Source organism: Amblyomma maculatum, chromosome 7 (assembly GCF_055883805.1).
Source record: "Amblyomma maculatum isolate TAMU_Amacu chromosome 7, ASM5588380v1, whole genome shotgun sequence".
NCBI classification, from domain to species: domain Eukaryota; kingdom Metazoa; phylum Arthropoda; class Arachnida; order Ixodida; family Ixodidae; genus Amblyomma; species Amblyomma maculatum.
Genome location: NC_139350.1, coordinates 119,934,639 through 119,959,227, shown reverse-complemented (window position 1 = coordinate 119,959,227; position 24,589 = coordinate 119,934,639). Strand labels below are relative to the sequence as shown.

General features: G+C 41.6%; 1 protein-coding gene across 1 annotated transcript in view; it reads left to right on the top strand.

The window, feature by feature from the left end:
- The first annotated feature begins 303 nt into the window (after window positions 1-303).
- Window positions 304-24,589, top strand: part of LOC146184560 (tudor domain-containing protein 1-like) — a 279,793-nt gene continuing 255,507 nt past the window's right edge. The window contains exon 1 of the mRNA XM_084609423.1: window positions 304-831. The gene's annotated coding sequence lies outside the window, so the exon portion shown is untranslated. The remainder of the gene's footprint in view (window positions 832-24,589) is intronic.

Here is a 24,589-nt window from a genome sequence, read left to right as displayed (position 1 = left end):
AGTTCGGCCTGGAGAAGACCAGGAGACGTACTTGAAGGTGATAACAGTAGGGCATATATTTACAGCCGAGCACATATACAAAGAGTAAAACTGTAAGTAGAAATGAATGTACAAAAAAAAAGTGGGCTGTGATTTAGGTCAGGTTAACCCTAGTTGAACTGCGAAAGCAACGGCTGCATGGCTACGCTTGTGGTTAAGCGCTTGGTTTAGCTTTATTATACAGACTGGTATAGACAAGCGTCATGTTTGTAAACAAAGGTGGCGCTGTGGTCGGCAGCGACCGGGGTGTAGGCAAAAAGAGCAGACAGCCCAAAGGGGAATGGCCGCATCAGCATCAGCAGCATCATACACAGGCTACGGCAACAAGTGACGCTGTAGTTCGAAGGAAATCGCGCTCGCGAACGTTATAGCTTGTTTTGTGAATGTGTCGCGGCATTTTTATATATCCGGGGCGCTTAAGCACTTACTTAGGAAGTAGTGTTGTGTTTTTAACCTGTCCGTCGGGCAGCTGCAAGCGAGCTGGCAGATTCGTTTTGCGGTCGTTGTCAGCAGCACGTGGAAACTGCGCATTACGATGGGCGATTATATCGATGGATTGAGTGACAGAAAAAGCAAGGTACGTACAGAAACTGGTCGTCTACGGTTCTCAACTGCCCGATCCATACAGCATACTGGAATGCCAGTGGAAGAAAGGCGACGATGGAAAACGGCTTTGCCCGCCCTTTCAAATGACTAACCTTGTGGTGTGCCTCCTGTATTCGCCAAGCCAGTTCACCCCAGAAAACATTGAGAACTACAAGGCACTTGAGGCCTACAATTATTTTGAGTCAGGTAAGTCTAATCACTATTTTTGTCATTTTTCTGAAACGAGGCAAGGTTTCGCTCCACTGTTAACGCGGGTCCATAAAGAGGCGTCCACTTTTTCCCTTTGCCCTTCACTAACATGTAGCCGTTTTTAGGCCTCAAAGAAACTTTTAGCTGTGATGTAATAATGTTTATTTTTAATTATGATTTCAGCAACTTTCTTGTGCTTGATCAGTGTATTTTGAGATGGCATTTGCTTTTTATGTATGCGAAGTTTTGTCCCAACACATGTTAGTGCTGTGCATTCGTGCATCGGTGATTTTTGTTTTCGCGATTTTCCATAATTTCCGTAATTGATCACTTAAGTAGCTGAGCACAAGTGTCAAGCATTATTTTGCGTTTGTTGCTGTGCATGAGACACTGCATCTGCGTGCGCACCTTCATTGCTTGCGTGCGTTAAAGGCCGCTGTACGGTCACTATTTGGGCGCTGCGCCCGTCCTCTCGAGGGCGCATCCGCCAGACGGAGGCGCGTCCGGGCGGAGAGCTGCGCGCAGCGGCCGTGGCTGTGCTTTTTCGTTTCGGCGTTCGCGTGGTCGGCGCTTGCTCAATTTGGGATTTATGATCGACGTTTCACACATTATGTGATGCTACGTGCAAGTTTGCTATCGGTAAGGTGATAACCACTGTAATAACGTATTACATATTACACGAACGGAATATTACGGTATTACACGAACGGAGCATTGTCCCATCGTCCGGAAATGCGCACATGCAGCGGCAATCAGTTTCTCATCGAGCACAGACAGTCTTCGCCTTGCTGTAAGGCTCTACCACAACCAGCAGAATGAAATACTGACTGTTTGTTACAGATAACCCACTCTGTACGCAGCACGCAACGATGAACGTTGAACCGGGGCCGATGACGCACTCATTCCGCGGATGAAAAAAGCTTTGGTCTGAGCCATATCTGAGCTTTGGGCAACTACGCAGCGGATAATAAATGGCCGAGAGAGGAGAGAGGACGTTAGAAACAAGTTAAAAAATTATTAAAAATGCGACACGTTTTTTCTTACGCAAGAAACAAAAACTGCATTCATTCCTGAGCGCGAATATTATGTTTACTTTCTAGTTCTTTGGAGTTCTGGCATGGTAGAAGAACAAGGCGGAGACTGGTGACACGCACCGTGGCACCAGTAAAACGCTGCTGCCACGCACAAAATACGTCACCCTACGTCATCATAAACTAAGCAAAAGAAAAAATGTGCGCAACAGCAAGTGAAACATTTATAATACTAATTTATAACTTAAAATTGTGGCTTAAAATAAGTTATTGTTCATTTTATTAATCATTTTAACTTATGTAGGTATCGGCGGCGTTGGCGCGTTGGTCGCGCATTTGTACTCATGGCTTATTTCCATGCCTATTTCAGTCGAAGCGTTTCGCGTACTCATATATCAAATCCTCCTCGCTAATCTCCTCGCTAATCTCCTTGCTAATCTCTGGATTAGCAAGGAGGATTTGAGAAATCCGCGCTTGGTTGCTACAATCAAGCACGGAGTTTGGACGCGCTTGATTGTGACGTACAGTTGCAGACGAAGTTTTTCTCGTGTAGTGCAATTTCTAGCTTAGCTCTGGGCTTCGGGTTCGGCTGTGCATTGTGCGCTTCATTCGACGCAAGGGAATTAGGCTCCCCGTGGGCTGCTTATCTCGTTGTTCTGCCGAAGGTATTCCGCCTTCAAATACGCAGTTGGTGCAGTGTTCTGTTCCATAGCTCTAAGGCTGTACGTTATGGCACTGCATTTATTTACCTCCGAATTCCTTTTTGCAATCAGCACGGCTACGCGTTCGCAATTAATAATTCAGTGTTTAATGTATCTGATAGAGACAGGAAATACAGGCTGTATGGCCGGTTAATATCGCTTGTCAGAAAGAAACTGTAGGCAGCTACAGCTGGTGAATATTCGAGGTTGCTTTGGTTGCCTTTGGTACTTATATGAAACTATATATGTATGACCGCGAACTGGATTTGCATTATGGCTCGGCAGTGTGGCTGATCAATCTGTAAGTCAGAAAAAACGGTACATAATGCAAACTCCTGTTTTTGGAAGGTGCAGTTGTACTGAGTGTGCCCTGTATCTGAATTAACTCAGCAGTTTTCGTGGAGCCTCCCCGCCCATACTTCTATAGTTTCCATCTTTCAGAGATTTGTTCAAGTCAGTGCAGTGGCATCGTCTTTTGACTTGTTATTATGTGAAAGTTGCGATATGGGCAGTATGGTATGTTTTTCATCGAGACACTGGCCCAGTCAAGAAAAAAAAATGATTTTCAATTGAGGTTTGCAGTTGCAAAATTTCTAAATATGCTTTTGGCACAGACTCGAAGCACCAGTTTGAATAAATTGAACATTCCAGTTAGGCAGTTCAGCTAAGGCTTCCAGTTTTAATGCTTATTTTGCTGGCACTGACCTGAAATGGCAGCTCCAAGCGGGCGACAGGCAAGCATGCATTCATATGACACATAGACCATAGGAACACTATATATACCTGAAGAGTTGACACGATCTTTTCTCTGTTGGGGCTTAACCTCGCACATTGGACCCTCCTCTTGCATTCAGTGGCAGATCTTCAGGAGTCAGAGTTACTTCGTTTAATCACAACTTATGTGGTTATAGAAATTATGCAAACTACACAGCAGTTTAAGTTGTAACATTTTTTTATTGAATGTTCAAAAGGGCCTTCCAATTGAATATTCCGAAGTAAGTGCCAATCAGAAGTAGAGAAACCATTTGAGCTACCTGATTACATTCACAAGTCCAGCTGGCATGTCTTAATCTATTTCATTCCTAATAGACACTTGGTGTCTTTTATCCTGGGGTAAATTGGCAGCACACTTGGCAAAGTTACTGTTGAAAAGCAATTAAATTACATTACCAATTACTTGCTAAGCCTTAAAAATATAATGAAATTGCTAAATACTGCTCCCAAAAAGTAATGACATTACCATTACTTCCGCAGAGCAAATTCCTTCTCATTAATTACTGTCTGGATTTCATCTGTATATTAACTAAGTAAAGCTTGTGAACAAAACCTCTCCAAACACTAGAGCACATTCTTTCATCTTCCTGCCAAATTCTATCCAGTAAGACTATTCCCTCCCCTTTTCCTACAGAACAGGCTATTAAAAATATAAGACAATGGCAACAAAAACAATCGTGGTCAAACACGCCGTGAACATTTCCGCCTGTCTCTTCCCCAAAACCCCTTTTTTGCCCGTGATGGCAAGTGTAACCAGGCGCCACTGTGCCTATAGCCAGTATGCAACAGTGAGTGCTACTGCACACTTTCAACTAGTTTTGACCTTCTACCATTTTGCACCATCTGTCACTTCGATGGACCCTCAACGCCTTACATGTATACCTTCTGCTTAGAGAATGGTTGTGATCCGGAAACACAGGGCAGGTCTGAGGCCTTGAACATGTAGTTCTACTCAATTCTGTCTTTTTTTGCTTATCCATCACTGTGGGACAGGCTTGCTGCATGTCATTACTGTTTTCTTGGCATCGTACCGGGAGTACATAGTATGAAGTATAGAAACAGCAGTGAGTCACTTTAGTAAAAGTAATTTTGAAATGAATGACTTACTTTCAGTGCTTAAAGTCTGGTTCTATCAGAGAGGCTCTAGAAATTTGAGCGCAATTGTTGAGGAGGAACTAAGAGGGTGAGAGAAAGGGCTGGCGGTCTTTGCACATGTTTCTATTTAAATGGGAGAAATTATATATATATATATTAAGGAGGTTTTTGTGATCATTTTATGACATGCACCTGAAAAAGTGATCCCTGCACTCTGCCAGCATGATCGATGATCTGTGATGTAAAGCAGCTTATAGTGAAACAACAAAGTGTCAGCTCTTGTAACATATGCAATATTTCTTTAAAGCACTTTATATAGAAAGTACAATCTTAATTGCACGTTAAATGTAAAATCAACTAAGTAAAAATATATATGCTATAATTTTTACACTTCAAGTGAACGCAATTAAAATTAGCAAAAATATTGTAAGAGCTACCAGCTTGGTTTTTCTGGTGACAAGTACATCATCTGAATAATATTGCGTGAGCATATTGACAATTTGCTCAGCTAGTACCAAAACACAGTGCGAACCAGCAAAACCGAAGAGATGGCATGTGAAAATACCTTAATTAGTTCCAGCCTCTGTGTAAAGGACTAACTTTTGTTTTCTTCATCACAGGTTTTAGAAAATTCTAATTCTTACTAAAATTAAGTAATAATTCTTACAAAAACTTGCTGCAAAATTTTCTGACAATCATAAGCATTCTCTGATTTTCACTGAAAAGAATAAAATTCGAGGACACTTTGGCGACTAACATGATGAAAGGCAAATGCCTGAGTGCTGCATTCTGCTACGCGACTGTTGCGCATGTAGCGATGAGTGCTGCTACAAGTAAAGCGAGCGACTACTCTTTCACATTCTGCAAGTGCATTTATTCAGTGCATTCTGCTTGGCAGCGCAGTGACAAGATCGCGCTCCTTGTATCTTTGCAGTTGTTCTACATTTACTGTTGTGTGGTTGATTTTACCAGGTGTGTGGCATTAATTAGTAATTATGAATGAATTAGGCATTAATGTGTAATTAGTAATGAAATAAATAATAAGTCATTTATTTGCAGTTAGCCATTAATTGATTAGTAAACAGTCATTGATTGCCATATGGCCATATAAGCCACGCATTCGCGCATACTGTGGTGGTGCTCTGCGATTGGTGGAGACCTCCATGACGTCATCCTGTCTCGACCGATCAGAGCTGCCGCAAAAGTGTGATACTTTGGCTGATGACAACGATGAGGCAATAAAGGCCTTTGCCAAACGGATGCACCTGCTTCATATTCGTGCAGTGCTGGACACCGGATATATTCAAGTGGGGGGGTCTCAGACCTCTCGTAAAAACTGATGAGGGTTCTCAGACACAATGACACCCCCCTGACTTTAAGTGATAATCTTTTCATGTATCTAAAATAATAATGTGGGCTATTGTGAATTGCACCTTTATTGTAATGCTAGTGTAGTGCATCTGGCAAGTATATTCCCACTGAAATCAGGGCTAGCAGCTGGTAATCGATATGCCTCCAAGAGTATATGATACCTATATGATACCTTGCTTGTGACCATTGATGAGATAGAAACTTCAAAAAGGCTTGAAATTGAATCTAAAACAGCAGCAAAGGTAGGAAGAGAGCCTAGTGGATTAGTGAACCAGCAGGAGCTCAAAGGCAAGATATCCAACAGTTAGATGTAAAGGAATGAATTCCAGGAAAAGATATATGTAACAAGGGGACCCAGATAGCCAGGTGGGCTGGTGAAGTAGATAGCTTGTAGGGATAAAGCAGTTTACACTGGAGAGGGTTAGTTGGAGAAAAACTATAGATGCCTTTGTCCTAGCTGTATAGTGAATGCGATTATGCTAATGATATGTAACTTGAAACTTACATGCCCTGGAGAGGCATGCTGTGTTGAACATTTGCATGCCTAAGAGAAACTGAGATATTTAATATTTAAAACATCTGCATTTTACCGTCATATATTTAATACAAGCTGTTTTCATAGGCAGCTGAATTTGACACACATTTAAGATGGCGCACATATCAAGCACATTAATTTGAGTGTACTAAAATTGCCCTTAGTAACTAGGTTTAAGTCGGTTATCCCCCATGAAAATAGACACCTAGTAGACTTTGTCCAAACGTACCCATTTCAGCTGGAAAAGCACATTTCCAGATGAATTTCTAGCTGGACGGCCATATTTTCCAGCTGAAAAAAAAAAAATGATATTCCAGATAGAGGCTTGACTGGAGGTGTAAATTTTCCAGCTGAAAATCTCAAAATTCCAGCTGGGCATGCATGATTTCTGGTTCCATAATCTAGCAGGAAATAGATGTCATTCCAGCTGGAATTGCTTTTTCCCAGCCGGAAATCGCAGTTTTCCAGTTGGATAATTTCGGTACACGGTTCCATAATCCAACAGGAAATGAGTGTTTTTTTTTTTCGTCTGGGATGAGCTTTAACATCCTAGAGCAGCTCAAGCTATGCGACATGCTGTAGTGGAGGGCTTCATAAATTTTTACCACTTGTGCACTGACATCGCATAGCACATGGGCACCTCCAAGCAGTCTCCACAGCCGTGAATCGATCCCATATTCTTCAATAGAACAGTCGAGCACCCAATCACTGAGCCATCAGGTTGGAGCGCTATTTAAATACTTATACTTACCATGTGGATTGTATATAGACATACACACATCAAATGAAAAAAGAAAAAAAAAAACAAGTTATCTATAGGCGGCAAAATGGAACTGCAGTTTCACTTCACTAGCTGTACCATGCATGTTCTGCAGCATACAGTTTTACTGATTCTGACAGAATGTATATGATAATATCGATAGTATTAATTGGTAACTCATGGATGCATTTAGAAACACTGAGCTTTGTTCACCACTTGATGCAGCATATAACTACAGTAGAACCCCGTTGTAATAAACTCGGATATAGTAAAGTGAAACTGAAGTCCCAGTCCATCTTCCATAGACAGCTGTACTTTTTCCCCCCTTTATGTAAAGATAATTTTGGTAAAAATCGGTTATAATAAAGTGGGCCTGGCCGCGGCGATGACTCCGAAGATATGACATCGCCGCCCGCGTACTACCTAAAATCACGGGGAAAGATATATATATATATATATATATATATATATATATATATATATATATATATATATATTTGTATTTCAAGACAAAAATAACACCGAGTGTCCTTTGAAGTGGTTTTACCACCAGACTTAGCAGTATTCAGAAGAAGCCTACTTTACAAAGGCCTCGGAGCCGTGAGGGAAAGCACGCAGCGCGTAGGATAAAAAAGGAAAAAGCTGTCTACAAACATGGAAAGGAAGCGGCGCGGTCCGTTCAGAGAGTAAAGGAGAGTAAAAGTGTACCAAGAAATAGTTAAGGGGAAGAAACGGGCGAACATTCCCAGCACTGTGCAGCAGAAAGCATGAGGCAGCGGTGGCAAGAAGTGAAGGTGCAGCGTGTGTAGTTTTGCAGCGTTTTATATGTTCTGTATGCTGATGATAAAAGATTTCTCTTACTGATTCGTACATATATAAGTAACCTATTAAAAGGAGGAAACATTGTTCTTCAGTCACGGTTAAGATCAAATGGACTTGTTAAAATTGTCAATAGTAAGACATCTCTTTTGACTTTTAAACTTTAAAGCAACTTTATCAATGCCCATTTTATTTACCTTAAAAATTAATAACAGAGTAGAAATTATCTACAGCTTTAAATCGCTAGGCGTCATTTTTGATGCACATACAGAAGGAACAGAACAGATTACATATATTGCAAAAAGAGTGCCACAGTCTGTTGGTGTCCTTTGCAGATGTCTCAGAATTTTCTCCAAATCTAAAGTTGATAATCTACGACACAATATTTGAATCTTATCTTAACTATTGCCATTTGGTCTGGGCCACTACATCAAGCACTAACATTAATAAGTTACTAATGCTTCAAAAGAAAGTAATTAGATTAATTGTCGGGGACAGTTATACAGCTCATAACAGCAGATTTGTTTTCTTAAATATAAGATTATTTGCATTAATGTCCTCTCTAAATACCAACTAGTATATTATCTGAGGTTCTCTTCTCCCACAGCAGCTGCTTTTCTTGTGTCCCTCGCTAAATTAAAACCAAAAGAGAAATATATCTTCACCCGATGCAGTGATAAATTGGTTCTGCCACCCTTAAGAATAAATTATGCAAGACACTGCAGGCACTAAAGTAGTTCTCATTGCCTCATTTAATTGGTAAATAAATATACTTCCAGGGTAAATGATTTCTTTTCCCCATCTCTGAGGGCACTGAAGTTGCATTTTGTCGTGAGTATGGTTGATGTACACCAACATTATTATTCCATTATATATATATGTATATACATATTGCCGTGTAATTCGTTAGCTTTGTTTGCAAGCTCCCTTGTATGCCATTTTATTGTTTAAGTTGCTTTTGCACTGGGTCACTCACTTTCAAGCTACAGCTTTTTCGACTGCGGTCGCTGAGTCACAACCATTCTCCGAGCAGAATTTAAGGTACGTGTGGCGTCGAGGGTCCGTCGAAGGGACAGATGGTGCAAGGTGGTTGAAATTCAAAACTAGTTGAAAGTGCTCAGCAGCACTCACTGTTGTGTCAGCTATAGGCACAGTGGTGCCTACACTTGCCGTCACGGGCGAAAAGGGGGGGAGGGGGAGGAGAGACAGGTGGAAATGTTTATGGCGTGAACATTACCAACTGCAAGCTGCTGTGGTCAAGTGTAAAATATATAATGTTCATTCATTCATTCATTCATTCATTCATTCATTCATTCATTCATTCATTCATTCATTCATTCATTTTATGGATAAGGAGACATGAAGCAGTAATCTACTGCTTTTGAGTACTGCAATTCCTTTATTTATATTTGCAGTCTTCTGAAAGTGAAGCTTCCAGTACAGCACTTGGAAAATATTATTTAAAATATAAGACTGTTGGGACTGTGGTTGCTTCAAATACCAATGAAGAGAAACAAGCCATATATATCTCCAGCTGCTTGCTAACTTCACCTTGAAAATAAACTGACATCTGATGTACAGACCAAATGGCTAGCCAATTGAACTGAATTGAGCATAGAACTTGCTACAGCAAACAGCTCATGGTTACATTTAATGAAAACTCAAGTCCCAGTTCGTCTTCTGCAGACGACTGTGATTTTTTCACTTTTATAGTAAATACATTTTTGACAAAAATTTGAAGTGCGTCTGGCCGCGCCGACGTACTTCCCATGAATTAAAATATACCTATAGAAACGCAAAAGCAAAAAGCAAAGTTTTTTAAACTCTTTACCACTAGGCTCAGCAGCTCTGATAAGCAGATATAGTAAAGAAATTTGCTGGTCCGAGTGACTTTACTATAAAGGGGTTTTACTAGTACTTATTCAACCTGAATTAATGCTTTCAGGGCCTGCATTATACGAGCTCAGTCAAAAAAGACCAATTGGATATTTTCAACTGTAACCATTTAATTTTCCAACTGGAACCAATGGTGTTTTTTGACACTTAACCCATTGCAGCCAATAGGTGAGACCAATTGCACCCAGTGGGTCCAATGGGATGTGCCAATGGTACGTATATACAATGGATCATATTGCGTACAATGGGTCCAACGGAACATACCGAATGGGACAAAAGGTAGACTGACTTACAATTTGCATGGAAACATGCTTGATGGATATCAAGGAGTACAGGCAAGCATACGTCTCGCATAAGAAATGCAATACTGTACAGTTTCACAGATGCATTATATAACACACCCAGCAAACATACTTCTTAATTCCTACTCTCATGCTGGAGTCAGTCTTGCCATTCGAGTGTAGCTATTTCATTTAATTTTGTAGGCGCAGCGATAGTAAGAGGAAGAATTGTGTTTTACAGGTTAAGCTACTGATAGTCATATATCCAAACCAACTCGTCCAGTTTTCTGTCTTCCAGAAGTTAACTGCTGATTGTTGTTACTTTGAATATTGTGTTTGTTTTCTTTGTGAAATATGGAAATGTTCCCATGGATACACCCAGTGCAGTTGGCCAGACCAATTGGACTCAGATGGTAATTGTCTCACTGTGTGCATATGGGTTTGATAAAGTGGGCTAACCAGTTGGTAAAGATTCATTTAACCGAGTAATCATTTGGAACATATATGAACTGATTAATACTATAGTTATGCACAGATGGCACTCTATAGACTACTTTGCACAAGTAGTTGCAGGATCCAAGTGACCTATCAAATTGGAACCTACTGGAATGAGATTTTCAAATGGAATCAAATGTTCCAAATAGACTTTCCAGTGGGTTCCTATGAATTCCAACTGGAACCCATTGAGCCCAATTGGGCTGCCTACTTGAAAGGAAAATTCCAATTGGAAAAAAATTGAGTGCATCAGTACGATTGACATTCCAGGGAATTCCAATGCTTTTTTTTTTTTTACTGGGGCCACTTTAACTCCCTCTTTGCCATCGCACAGATGAATCGTAAGTGTATCATACTTTCCTGTGGTACACTAGCTTCGACGTTGACATTTGTTAGCACTACATGTTTACAGAATTTTCAACCTCTAGTTGCTTATATTTCATCTGGAAGTTTTCTAAATGACATGAAATAAGGAAAAGTTTTGGTCATATATAAAAGATGAAAGAATATTTTCCAAGGGCCTTGAAAAGGTTATTCTAAGCCACCTCGACATAGTCAAGCACAATATTTTATCAAAATCTTGGCATGGCTTTCGAAAGGGCAGGTCGATCCGCCCTTCTATGGTTAAAACATTAAGGCTGACATATTCACTTTTGGCATTTTTGTTTTATTTATTATGCCATGTGACTCTTAATAAATTAGATTGTTATAGTGTCCATGCTCTTTTGCAATCATATCTAACCGGCTGAACTCGGTACATTCACATCAATGGCTATCATTCTAATTTGCTATGCCAGGTGAAAACCTTAACTGGTCTAACTGGTTTAAGGAACAAATTTCCAGTTAATCGCAGTTGAATTACAGTTGGGGATCCATTGTTATCCAACTGGGATGAACTAGAAATTTGTTCCTTAAGCCAGTTAGAGGGATTTGCACCTATGTTCCACAAGTCAGCATTCTTGGGCTGTTCTTAAATCTAATTTATACATAATTGATCTCATGCATCAACTTAAGTTTGTTTTTTAGCTCAACTAATAAACTTGATATGTTTGAAATGGCTAACGGCTAGTGCACTGTAAAAACTACTTGAACTACCAAATCAACAGCCTAAAAATTGATGAAACTAAAATCGAAGGAATTTTATTTGCTCCTAAAATCAAACATGTTTCCCCAAGCCTCAATTTAAAATTAAGAAGTCATGAAATAAACGTTGTGATACAGCATAAAATCCTAGGTGTATATTCTCAAGTCAGCTGACATGGGATAGTCATATTGAGCAGGTATCCAAAAAACTCCTGTTGTAGGTATGCCCTCTTTCAGACCCAGAATCAAGTTTACCATCTCATATTCTGTTCCCACCTTAACTATTGCATGCTGGTATGGAAGGCAACTACTATAAAAAAGACATCAGTGCACTTCTGCCTCTAGAAAAAAAAAAAGCCGTTTGTTTCATAAACAATGTACTGTCAAGCTTCAACAGAGCTAACCATTCAGCATCAAATTGTCTATCTATATTATTTCTTTATAATTTATTATTACCATCTTTTTATCATTTGCACTTTGATGATGAAAAATGTCAGCAATTTAATAACCCAATCAGGGGCAACATTGTTTTAATATTTTGTACCTGTGAAAAAGGGATGATTTGACATTGCCAAACTAATTACCTCCTTTAGTCTTTTAACTTGTACAGTGCTGGTTCTACTAAATAAACTGTATTTTTCCAATATCAACCTTGTGAGTGACAAAGTTTTGTGTTTAATATTTCTAGAGGGGCCTGTGTTTTCTATTTTACTGTGCATTGCATGGTACCTTGTTCACTGAACCTAGAAATGTGAATTTCGTGTGCATTTTGCTATGTTATTTTAGGAATAGTAATGTTGCATATTGTCGGTACTTTGGTTCATCTTTCATTAATTGCATGCACTCAGAAAAGGCTGAATTTCTTCATTAGAAACTTCTTGTTTGAACTTTTGATAATTCTGTCACTGCAGCCTCCCTTACCTCGTCCTAAACTGTCTCTGCAGTTTTTTGTCCGAGAGTTCATAAATGAAATGTTCAGCATAAATTAGATGAATTGAATTAAAATAATTTGAATTACAGCTGGGCTTTTGAACGGGAAATCACTTCTTTCCAGCTGGAAACCATATATATTCCTGCCAGAATGACATAGTTTTCAGGCTAGAAATGTGAATTTCGTGTGCATTTTGCTATGTTATTTTAGGAATAGTAATGTTGCATATTGTCGGTACTTTGATTCATCTTTCATTAATTGCATGCACTCAGAAAAGGCTGAATTTCTTCATTAGAAACTTCTTGTTTGAACTTTTGATAATTCTGTCACTGCAGCCTCCCTTACCTCGTCCTAAACTGTCTCTGCAGTTTTTTGTCCGAGAGTTCATAAATGAAATGTTCAGCATAAATTAGATGAATTGAATTAAAATAATTTGAATTACAGCTGGGCTTTTGAACGGGAAATCACTTCTTTCCAGCTGGAAACCATATATATTCCTGCCAGAATGACATAGTTTTCAGGCTGGATTATTGAACTGCCTATCCATCTGAAAAGTATTTTTGTTTCCAGATAGAAAATTTACATCTCCAGTCAAACAGCTAAACAATTTTTAGCTGGAGTGACTCCAAGAAGTCATATAGTGACATATATATGATCCTGCACAACACTAAACAACATATACAACTCGGTGCACTCGCGTCGATACCATGCATGGAGCCTAGCATATAATAACTAGGCCATAATTAAGAGGTGCTATATAGTACTTGGTTTTATATGCTAGTGTACTGACTGTGTTTGTGTGATATTATGTAGATATGTTAACGTAATGCTTAATGTCAGACCAGGTGATTCATATGAGTGGGTGAAAATAAGTAGCCAGAGCCCTCTGCTTTATTGTTTATGTAAATAGAAAAAAAAAGGGTGCCCCACGGGGTAGTGATGAATGGGTAGTAAGCAAACCTTTCTAACAAAATACTATATCTGTGCATGTGCTCTGTTGCAGGCAGAATTTAAGAGATTTAGTTGCAAAGTACTGTTAGTTAAAAATGTCTTCGCGGTAAGAGACAGGGAGAAAATTCTGCAACCCACTGCTTCAAGTATATTTTTATTATGTTGTTTTACAGTTATTATTGAAAAAGTGCATAACGATGTAGAGAGGACTATATCAAAGGGATTTTGCTTTGTAATGTTAAATAATGTTTATAATACAACATAATGATATTCTGTGATAATTTATAACAACATAATAATTATAACATTGAAAAGATCAGATAATTACTTATGTAACACAAACAATAATACAACTTACACAATAGTTTTATTATTCTAATGTTGCTACCAGCTGAAGAATTATTTGGCAATTGCTGATTTGCTTCTTGTTCATTGTTTATTGGCATAGATGAAGCATGTATCTATGAGCGGAAACAGGTCTTGTCATCACCTTTGCATGCGGTTCACTGTGCGGAGCAAGCACTTTACATTAACATGACCAACATATGTGCAGCAATCCCGTCCTTTGAGCTAAATTGTAGAATATATTTGTAGCAAAAGTTATAAATTTTCAACATGGATCTTTTTTATCACATTAACCAATTCCTATCACTGCTTTGCCGGCTTCCGCCCACGATGCAGCATCACAGCCAGTGAAGAGGATATCGGGTACTTTTTTTGTAAAAAAATATCATAATGGGTGGGCTTTACAGCAACATAAGTTGACATGCAGAGAAGCCCCCTGTTTGTATACTGAAGACGTCCTTGCATTCCATAATTCTGCAGTGTTCCTTTTTCTTTTCTCTTTCAAAAACAGCGTACCTGAAAAATCATTGAGATGGGGCAGTAAGTAAATATTTTCCAGCGCTGAAAAATTCGGCAGATATAATATGTGCCGCGTGACTATATAGTTCAACCCGCATGCATTAAATAAAGATTTTAGTTTTTTATTATTATTTTGCATGATCACCACAGATCGTTTCGTAATATATTCAACCAGCTGTTACGCCCAAATGCGAGCACCCTGTTCTTTCTGTGGTACATATGTCTCACTTGTAATATATGTGGCACATATGATAACAGGCCGCGCGCACTACCGCGACCCTAGTGTGATTCGCATTTCATATAACCTAGAATTGCTTACACAGAAGCTCTACGGATAATATATACCTACGCTCCGGCGTCGTTAGGTCGGATGTCCTGTTCACTGCAGTTCTCTGAGACACTCGAAGTTGTATACTATCTCGTGTATGGTGTTCTCGTGTCTCCCAGGCCGCGTCGTCTGCCATCTCAGCTGCAGCCATGGATGGTATAACAGAATCGGCATGCGAAAACTAAAACACACCATCTATGCGGACCTTTATAGAGCCTGAAATTTAATTTTTAAGTGCAATATTTTCATTTGCGGTTGCTTTCTTATTTTGTCAACAATTGGTACAGTGCGGCACTGCTGCAAGCTACTTTCACTGCGGGACGTATTACAAATGGCGGCGCACTGTAGCTGTAGTTATAGAGGATATTCTAGGCTAGTCAAATGTGCTAGCCTCTATAGTGTCATGTCTCTTTCCAGGGACCATTACCACATTGAGAACACTTCCCGCATTGACTGTTTTGGTAAGGCTCTCTTAGCATTACTGAAAGTTATATAAAAAGAATTCACAGTGGATTTATTGCATCAGTCATTTATCGTAAAATTTGCGGGTAGATACTTTAATCATTTGTGCTCCCGGTTCCTTCACGTCGTTGGGATACAAGCGGGACAGTGTGTGTACTTGCGAGGTTTGTGTACAGTGCGAGACAGCCCCTTCGGTCACGTCTTCTTCAAGTGTGCATTGCTGTACTTAAAGTAGTACGTAGTAAGTACATGTTAATTTGGTGCGGTAGCTACCCGTATAGCTACTCGCTGTTGCACTATCTTTTTTTTTTTTTTTATGTTGCTTTCCAGAGAACTGGCCCTCATATGTAAGTGCATCGTTGTTGCTTTCAGCTGTTTTAGGCACAGCCTGCCTGTATGCTAGCACACCGTTTGTTGTGTATGCTTCGCCCCTCTGTACCTGTGCACTGCAGAGAAGCACCCGGGCAGATGATCACTGTATTTTAGTTCATGTCATGGGCTGCCGGGACTTCATGTACTGCCTTGTTGTACATGCTTACATTTTAGTTAACTGTTAATTCGTAAAATATAAACAAAGGTTAACTTTTCTCATATAGCTGTAAATATTTCGTCATACTGTCTAGGATGCCAAATGAGTTGTTGAAATGTCAGGATGATGCTAGAAATATATTGATCCTTGTTTACCCTTTTGTGCTGTGCTACTACCACAAATTCTGAACAGAACTAGTCAATTCATTTTCTATTGCTGTCCAAAAGAACTTCAGTATACTTTCTTCATCAGTTTAAAAGCACTTCTGCTTGTGTTGCCTCATATATGTTCTGTTTTCACCCAGAACCTCTCCACCTTCCCCACTACTTCAAGAAATAAAAGTAGTCACTGAGCCGAGCTTAATTGTCCTTTGCTACTTTCACTAGAAAAACATGACCCTGCTCGTCCATGTCATGGGCACGGTTAATGCAGACTTTGCAGAGCATGCTTTCCTTGTCTGCAATATTTGGGCATTTTCAAAACATATTCATCATTGCTCGTAGCAGGCATGCCCATGTGGACTAAAATACTGACTTTTCTAGAAATGAGCCCCACCCTGGCTTATGTGTCATGACATCAACTGTAGTTGATGTTGGGACTTGAGTCACAGGTGCTGACTCTGTAACTACAAAAGGCCTCAATTCAACCGGGAAGGGCATTCTTACACATCTCTTGACTGTGGACCAGTGCACTTGTGCTATTTCGAAAACATGAAAAAATACAGATCAAAACAGGATTGGTGTGCTGGGTGTTTAAATGTACAGCAGTGGACAGTAGGTGCAGCAATTTCACAAGAGTCCATGTGCCTGGTACGTTGTCACAAGAATGCACACAAAGAGACATATATATTACTTTGTTTGTTTTTATTCTAAAAGTCTTGTGAGCTTGAAAAATTCCTTTATGCCGACAAAAGTATGTTCTCTGTGCGAGTTCAAAGCGTTGTGGTGGTGCCTGCTGGCCACAAGGTCAAAAGACATGCACAGAGAGAGAGAGACCCTTTAATGAAGAACAGAGATTTTAGCCGTTTAAATTTCTCTGACATGCTACTCTGTGTAGGTAGGGGAATTCGGGAGGTAAAGATGGAAAAAGAATCCTGAGGAGATTAAAAGAAATGAAGAGGGAGATAAAATGCAGCCATTAAGTGCGTTCTAAGGTGCATCGTGGAGTCATGGTATAAAATGAAATGATGAAATGCATAGTCCGATAAATGTGCGTATATAGTTCACAGCGTGAAAAATGCCACAGTGTGACATTCAAGGTGAATTTAGTTTGTCTAAAAGTCCAACGTCTTTCAAATACGTAAATAAAAAGTTTGTTGCGAGTCTCTGTTGCCTAGGGCAGGCTGAGAGACCTAAAACAATGCCCATTGTTAAAGGCACTGGGGAGAGCTTTTCTATGCTATGTTCGTAGTATGCACACTCGTCAGCGTATGCAGGACACTCAAAAGACATGCACATGTTTATTCAAAGCTTTAGGCACTAAAAAAAAATTATTACTGCTTAGAAGTGTGCTTCCTGTCATAGCAGTATGTGTACACATGCATGTCCTTTTAAGAACCAGCTGGCAGTAAATTTACTACCAGTAGATTATCATACCTACAGCTGTATGCGCTCACATTTTCTGTGATTCAGTTAACTTTCTTTTCAGCCGTATAATGTGCTACTCCTGTGTGGGTAAAGAAAGATCACTTGGGGTTTGCTTCTTTAGTTAATCGGTTTAACGTCTCAAAGCATAGTAGAATGGTCCAGAAATTTAAACCACCTGGGTTTTATAACGTGCGCTGACATCGCACAACCCAAGGGCACCTTGGTTTACCCATCACAAAAGGGGTCGCCGCGGCATGGAACTTAGGGTCTACCTCAGTCTTTTTGTGAGCCCAAGTATTCAATGTAAGTGTAGTTAATGCAAAAATGATCATACTTAGATCTGTACTGTAACGAAGAAATGCTGCTCTTTTGCTGTTATATACACCTGAAAAAAATTTTTAATGTGGGAAATTTAATAAAGCAAGCAAGAACACTAGTTTGGCGTAGTTTATTTTGATATACGTGATATAAGGTGTATGTAGATGACTTTGTATCTTCTTGCCTGCTGTTCCTTGTATCGCTTAGCGCAAGTTTCTCGGCATTTGACAACTGCCACAAAGGACCAGGCCTGCTATTTTAAAGCAGATTGAAGATCAGGACAGTTTACATGGTTAAACCACATGAGAACATATGTCGCTGCTGATGTCACACGCACATTTAATGTAAGCAAACACAAAGGCAGGTAAATTTAAGACAGATGATGTCACAGAAACAGCCGAAAAGTGGCCAGCCATGCCACCTGCCAGAGGCATGCTGTGAGGTGGGCCATAATGTGTGCTGCTCAAGCTGCCGGGAGTGACATAGATATAAAGCCCAACTTTAACCAAGCCTTATGAATGTGCTTGTGTGACCTAGGGTAGCATGTCTAGCCTGGGACTCAAAAGGCGATTCTGATCTCACCCTCCCATCTCAATGGCGAAGCTAAAGTTAGCAGCACTTGCCGATTCCACCGTGACGTGCGGTCTTGTGACGTCACAGGAGTCACCTGTTCATGTCGCCTGCCAACTGCAAGAGGCATCCTCAAATAGTTGAAGACAAAGGCCACAGCATCAGACATACCTCACATCTTTATTTGCCCCATGCTTTTGCAGTAAATTTGAATTCGGCATAATTTTTTTGCTTTATCTTGGTTGTTGAAAAGTCCTACCTTTGTTAAGAAATGAAGGTGCCATTTAAAAGCACTTTATGAAGCAGAATGTATATAATAGGTCACAATCTTTTGACTCACAGGCACAAATAGCCCAAAGCTCGAGATGTATGTAAGGTGAGGATGGTCTTGTCTGCTTCCCTGAGAAACTTTGGCAGCTTCACAAGTTCCCCATTATGCAGCTTAACTGCACACCCCAAGGCATGGGGTCCTTTGACCAACCATGCAGGTAACCTGCATGCAACAAGTGTGCTACGAAAGCTTTAGTAAAAGTTCACGAGGAATCTGTGCTTGGCTTACTGACTACTGCTGTCGAACCTTATAGGCCACAATGTCATGCAAAAGGTGCTGTCACAGATACCAAAGCTAAGGGAGTAAGTAGACGGGCATTGCGACAAAAGCAAGCATTTCTGAAGAGTAACAAAATCATAGGAAGTGCCAGGCAACTCTACTCTTTGTTCTTGCAGAGAATCAGGTTCTGCCATTATGGTACTCTCGGTGGGGTGGCACAAAGAAAAAAATGGGGGAGTACTGCTCTTCATAAACATAATTCAAAAGAAAACAAAAAACAAAATTGTAACAATGAGAGCTTCACATGCTTACCAGGAAGGAGGCATTATATGAAAGTGTTCTTTCTGTCAGGGCCCGAAAGGGGCTATCGGATAGCTTTGTAGATGGTGCCCGCCTGCCACCGTCTCTCGCCTTCCTTCGCCATAGTCATTGCATACAGTGCATTAGGAGTGCACAGTAACTGTTCAAGCTTTGCAACCTGTCACCAAAGTTGCAAGATCACTTGACTGGGTGGCAGCAGTGCCCTCAGCACTGCATGGGCTAAGATGGCCTTAGAGCTTGGGTTTAAAGTTGCGGCTCCATACGCAGAATTCTATATGGGGTTTTATGGCGCATAAGCAACTGTGGCTATCACAAATGTCTTGGCTTTTGATTCATTATTGTCAAGTGAAGTAAACTTAGGGTGTTACAGCAGAGACATGGATGGAATAAACTATGGTGTGTGCAAAGAAAAAAGTCAAGGCTTATATACCTATTTTTTTACTTTTACCCCGCCACAGTGGCTCGGTGGTTAAGATGCTCAACCACTGAACCAGGGTACAGTGGTTTGAGCCGCGGCAGCCGTGTTTGAATTGATGCAGAAAGCATAGCACCCGTGTACTGTGAACAGTCGGTACCTGTTAAAGAAGTTAAAGGTGATCGAAATGATCCAGAGCCCTCCCCTACAGTGTCGCTCATAGCCCAAGTTGGTCTGGAATGTATACAGCTGTGCTTTTTGTCCGGTTCGATCATGAATTCAACCCATAAAGCTATTGATTAAAAAAATGTAATTCCACTGGCTGCAAGGATGTTTTAATATTTAGGCATAGTAGGTCAAAAAATATGACTGAATAAACATGTTTACTAAATGCTAAGTAATTTAACTGCATGTGTATGCAACATTCCCCATTTAGGCTCTTGGAACGTCCGATCACTGTTAAAAAGGAAGCTGATCAGTGTAGCGCCTTAACAAAGGAGCACTATTTAATTATTTTCATGGAAACCTGAAGTAAAAGCAGATAACCTTGTTGGTGGAAAGTAGTCCTAATAAATAGCGTCGCAGGTCAGTTCCAGCCCAAAATGGGGAGACTCGACTATTCCTCCAGTAGGTGCGCTGAATAGAGCGCCTCTGCAACTCCAGCCAAGGAACAGGCCTACTGGTAGTCTACCAGATATGGTTCCCTCACCACCTTGGATACACAATGCAGTGCCTGCCTATAACGATCGTTTGTGTGTAGAAGTTGAGTGGTCTGGCTTACATTAGCTGTGTACTTGTTCTGGTCTCACAGGAGAATGGCAAAGAAAGCGATTTACGCCAAAGGCTTGCTCTCGACAATGCCGTAAGCTAACCGGTCAAGTGAATTGGTAAATGAGAACATAGATGTCATTTGCCCCGTGCAAACATCTTTAGCTATTTCTGTCTGCTCGTACAAAATCGTGACTGCGACATGATGAAAAATATTGGTCAACGTAATTCACTGTCCTAGTCACCATGCAGCCACCACACGACACACTATTTGAAGGTTAGCAAAAGTAAGGAACATCCCTTTATCTTGCACGCGACAATATGCACAAAAGGCCAGAAGGGCTATGTAATATATGCAAAAGACTAGCTCATTCCTACCAAATGCCTATACCTGAATTGAGCAACACTTTACATAACCAACTATCGTTCTGAAGCACCCAGGTTCGAACCAAAGAAACATAATGCAACTTGTAGCGTAGACAAGACAGCAATGCAGCAATTGACTACTCTCCAGCCGTTCTGTATTTCACTTCCTAGTTTTCTTGCGTACACATGTGCAACAACACCGTCTTCATCACATTTCCACCGCACTTAAAAAAAAAACAAAAAAACCTTGCTGGCAAATGGCTAAATATCCTCTAATACATCACAGTCTTTTAAACCTTGCGGGAAGCTTCTTTTCACATTTACTTCTGCGGGGAGAAGGAAGAGGAGTAGTAGTTGCTGCTGTTCAGGCACACTTTGGTTGAGGGGGGTCTGTCGGTTCTGTGTCGGGCAAAGCCAGAAATGAGGAAGTTCCCGGGCTAACATCTGTGTTATTGGGGTTATGCGAGGTTGGACTCTGGTCTGCGTTTCTGGTAGTGGACTGGTCGACACTTGGGTGCAGTCAGTGGGCAACAAAATGTTAGCGGGGAGAGCCATCAGAGCTGAGGGCGGAGGTTGGCGCTGAACAACTGCTTTTCTGACAGCTCATAATTTGGACGAGTGCCACACTCGCCCATCATCCAGCAGGTGTGAGACTGGTCCAATTCGCTCAACAACTCTTCGAGGCTCTGAAACCGAGCAGCCAGCTTGCCTCACACAATCGGCTTGCAAACTCGCACATAGTCGCCAATCTGAAAGTCATAGTGCTTGGTTCCACTCCGCTGGTCTGCATAAAGCTTATTTGGCTTGCTTCTGCTCTAGCCACTGGCAATAGAGCTTCAGCGCTCTTGTATGATCAGTCGAGAAGCACTGATCCGGGCAGGCACACAACGTTAAGTCTTATGCAAGGCATCTGGCCATGAACTAGGATGGCTAGTGCGATTCCTGTCGTGGAATGTGGCGCACAGTGGTAGACAGAGTTATAATAGCGGACGTAGGTCACGTTGCTCGCAAAGAGCCATCTGAACATATGCCCTGAAAACCCTATTAAACTGTCCTACAAGTCCATTGGGTTAAGGGTCATAAACTGAGGAGTAGCAGTTACGTATACCCCGAGGATGAGAATTGTGGTCCGTGATCCGACTATTTCCTCAGGGTAATCCTCGTGAACAAATGTACCTAGAAGCAATTCTTGAACTGTGGCAGTTGTGAAAGAAGCCTCTGGCCATTTACTGTAATAGTCAATGAGTGTTATTGCAAAGCGACAGTTACTAGGAGCTTGGTCGAAACGCCCCACGATGTCAATAGCAGGCTTATCCCAAAGCTTGCCTGGCAAAGCAACAGGTTGCAGAGGAACAGTAGAGACCTGAACAATAGCAGCACTGCTGGAAGAATCATCTTCGACTTTCTGCACTTCACTGGAACGATCAGACGACTTGCAGACAGATTCCAAATAGCCCACTTCGCCGCACCGACGACACTTTCGTTTGCGAGCTTGCCATGTGGAGTCGTTCGCCAAGTGGGCAGGAGAACCGCGGCGATAGCGCGAACACTCCGGAAGTGCAGATGAAGATTTACATAGGTGGCAACTGCATTTGATGCAAGAGACCTGAAGGACCCGTTCTGATGTGCACTCGCATCCCACGCGCTGTACTGGTGCGACCTCTTCTGATAGCTCCTTTGCTTCACAGGAAGCTTGCTGGCACTGTCTAGCGCGACAGAGTCAAGAAGGAGATGGCGTTCACTGAAATAGTGACTAATGGTCTTCACCAGCTGGTCCCTGATGATGTCCGCGAAGCTCCCAAAACCGCAGTCGCCGACAAGGCTGCGAAGGGCAGCGATGTACTCATATGCTATCTCTCCGGCAGTTTGTACTCGGCAGTGAAAACGGTGGCGTGCGGCGATCACATTTACGGAAGATTTGTAATGCGTCGCCAGTATAAAGATAGCATCGTCACCGGAGTGTGAGGCAGCAGCGGTAGGTGCTGAAGGGGACGACGGCGACAATGTATAGAAAATGTGGAGGTATCTAGTGGAGGCACCAGACGCCAGCCTCCATTACTCCCACGGAAGGGCGGAGGCGGCTGAAGACCTGAAAAGCTCATGATGGACGGTCAGCAGTCTACGCCGAGGTCTTGGATTAAGCTAACATCATCGTCGCCAAAATATGTAGTATCTTACACGAGACAGGAACGCAGCAATTGACTTTTTCTCGCTGCGCGCGTGCAACACTTCGCCTTTACCGCACAACTCACAACACAAAATAGCTCATGCGTACCAATAGCAATAATTAACACCGCCGCAACAAAATTAACACCTTTAAAGCTATGACGAGCAAATATCACACAGATGAAACGCTACTCGGCTGAACACTTGCAGAGCGCCATTTTAAACGGAAGCGCGCTTCCACTGACGTCATCATGCGCGGGTCACGTGAGTGTGACGTATTTCCGTGCGTGGCAGCAGGAGAAACGTGTGTGGGGGCGGCTGCTGCCACGGGCGTGTCTCCAGCCTCGGCCGAAGAACAAATGGTAGCGTAACTCCCATAGAAGCCTGCGTGTCGACTCTGAGCGAGGCTTTAGTTTCCCAGCGCCCCCTGCGAACTGTGAGGCACATCAAACACGTGACGTTGCTTGTGACGTCAGTGACGTACTTTTTGGCGGGGAATTTGATTGTCTTTTTACTTATGAACGAAAAACAAGGCCAACAACGACGGAGGCAGAACGATGCTCGGATAAGGCAGAAAAATGGACACCGCAACTGTTCAGCCAACTTTACTTGACATGGATTTCTACTGTCAAGTTTTACGTTAACTGAAATGTTACGGCATCTTTAACCACCTTATCATAGCATCGTTCTGCCCCCGTCGTCGTTAGCCTAGTCTTTCATCGCGCGTCATGTAAACGCATTCTGGGGCTTATTTCTTCGGGCACGTTTGTGAACAAGGGCCTTCAAGTGAATTCGGCAAGCACATGGATAGAACCACATGGCTTGAGGCATTTCACTAAGGGCATAAATGAGTGAAGCTGCGCTGCACAGAAAGCCAGGCTTTATTAATTCACGATTACTTACATAGACGCTTCACGACAATGAAATCTAAGTGTAGGAGAGCGACCACCGCTCATTCGTCACGGTCTTCATGAAATCCTCGTGATAACAAAATGACCTGAGCGTAGGTCTCCAAACGAGACGCGGTGAGATTATAAAAGGGTAAAATATCTTGCTAACAAACAAAGTACATATCAATATCAAAGAACAACAAAAACAAACGAACGGAATAACTAACGCTAGCGCTAGAACGCCAACCTGTAAGAGCTTAGGTAAGCAATTCAAATTGGGATTGTATAGTATTTAGAAGTTAATGCGTCTGAGAAGTGAAAATATCTACGATATAGCTTCGCTCCAATAAATCTTGTCCTGTTCATGATTCCCATATTTTACTCGCGCTTCATTTGCCACTGAAAGGAGTCAATGTGAGGTTACAAATTTACAACTTAAGCATTTAACATGTTCATGAGAAAGATCCCATTGACAATAGGAACATCACTGTAATAACAGCTAAAGCACGTTCAGCGAACGTTGGTGCGGTAATACGACGCAGTAAGCAAAATACGCAGCAAGGGGAGCGGAACGGAAGGCTTAGAGCAATCCCAGACGGCCACTGACGTCCGACGGACAACCGAACTCGGCGGCCGATTTCGGACGTCCGCCGGAATTCCGGCGTACGTACGAAAGCGGATGGTCGAATCCGTTCGCCCAGCGGACAGCCGCCGTACGTCCGCCACTGGATTTGCTTTTACACAGCTATGATATAGTTTGTAGTCGTCGTGCTCGTCTGAACTGCGTATAAATCAGTAATGCCGTCAAGTCTGCATTATATGATGCCAGAGCGAATCGATGCGATAGAAAGCGTTTCCATTGAACAGTTTTTTTTTATTTTCCGCATGTTTCATCGTTG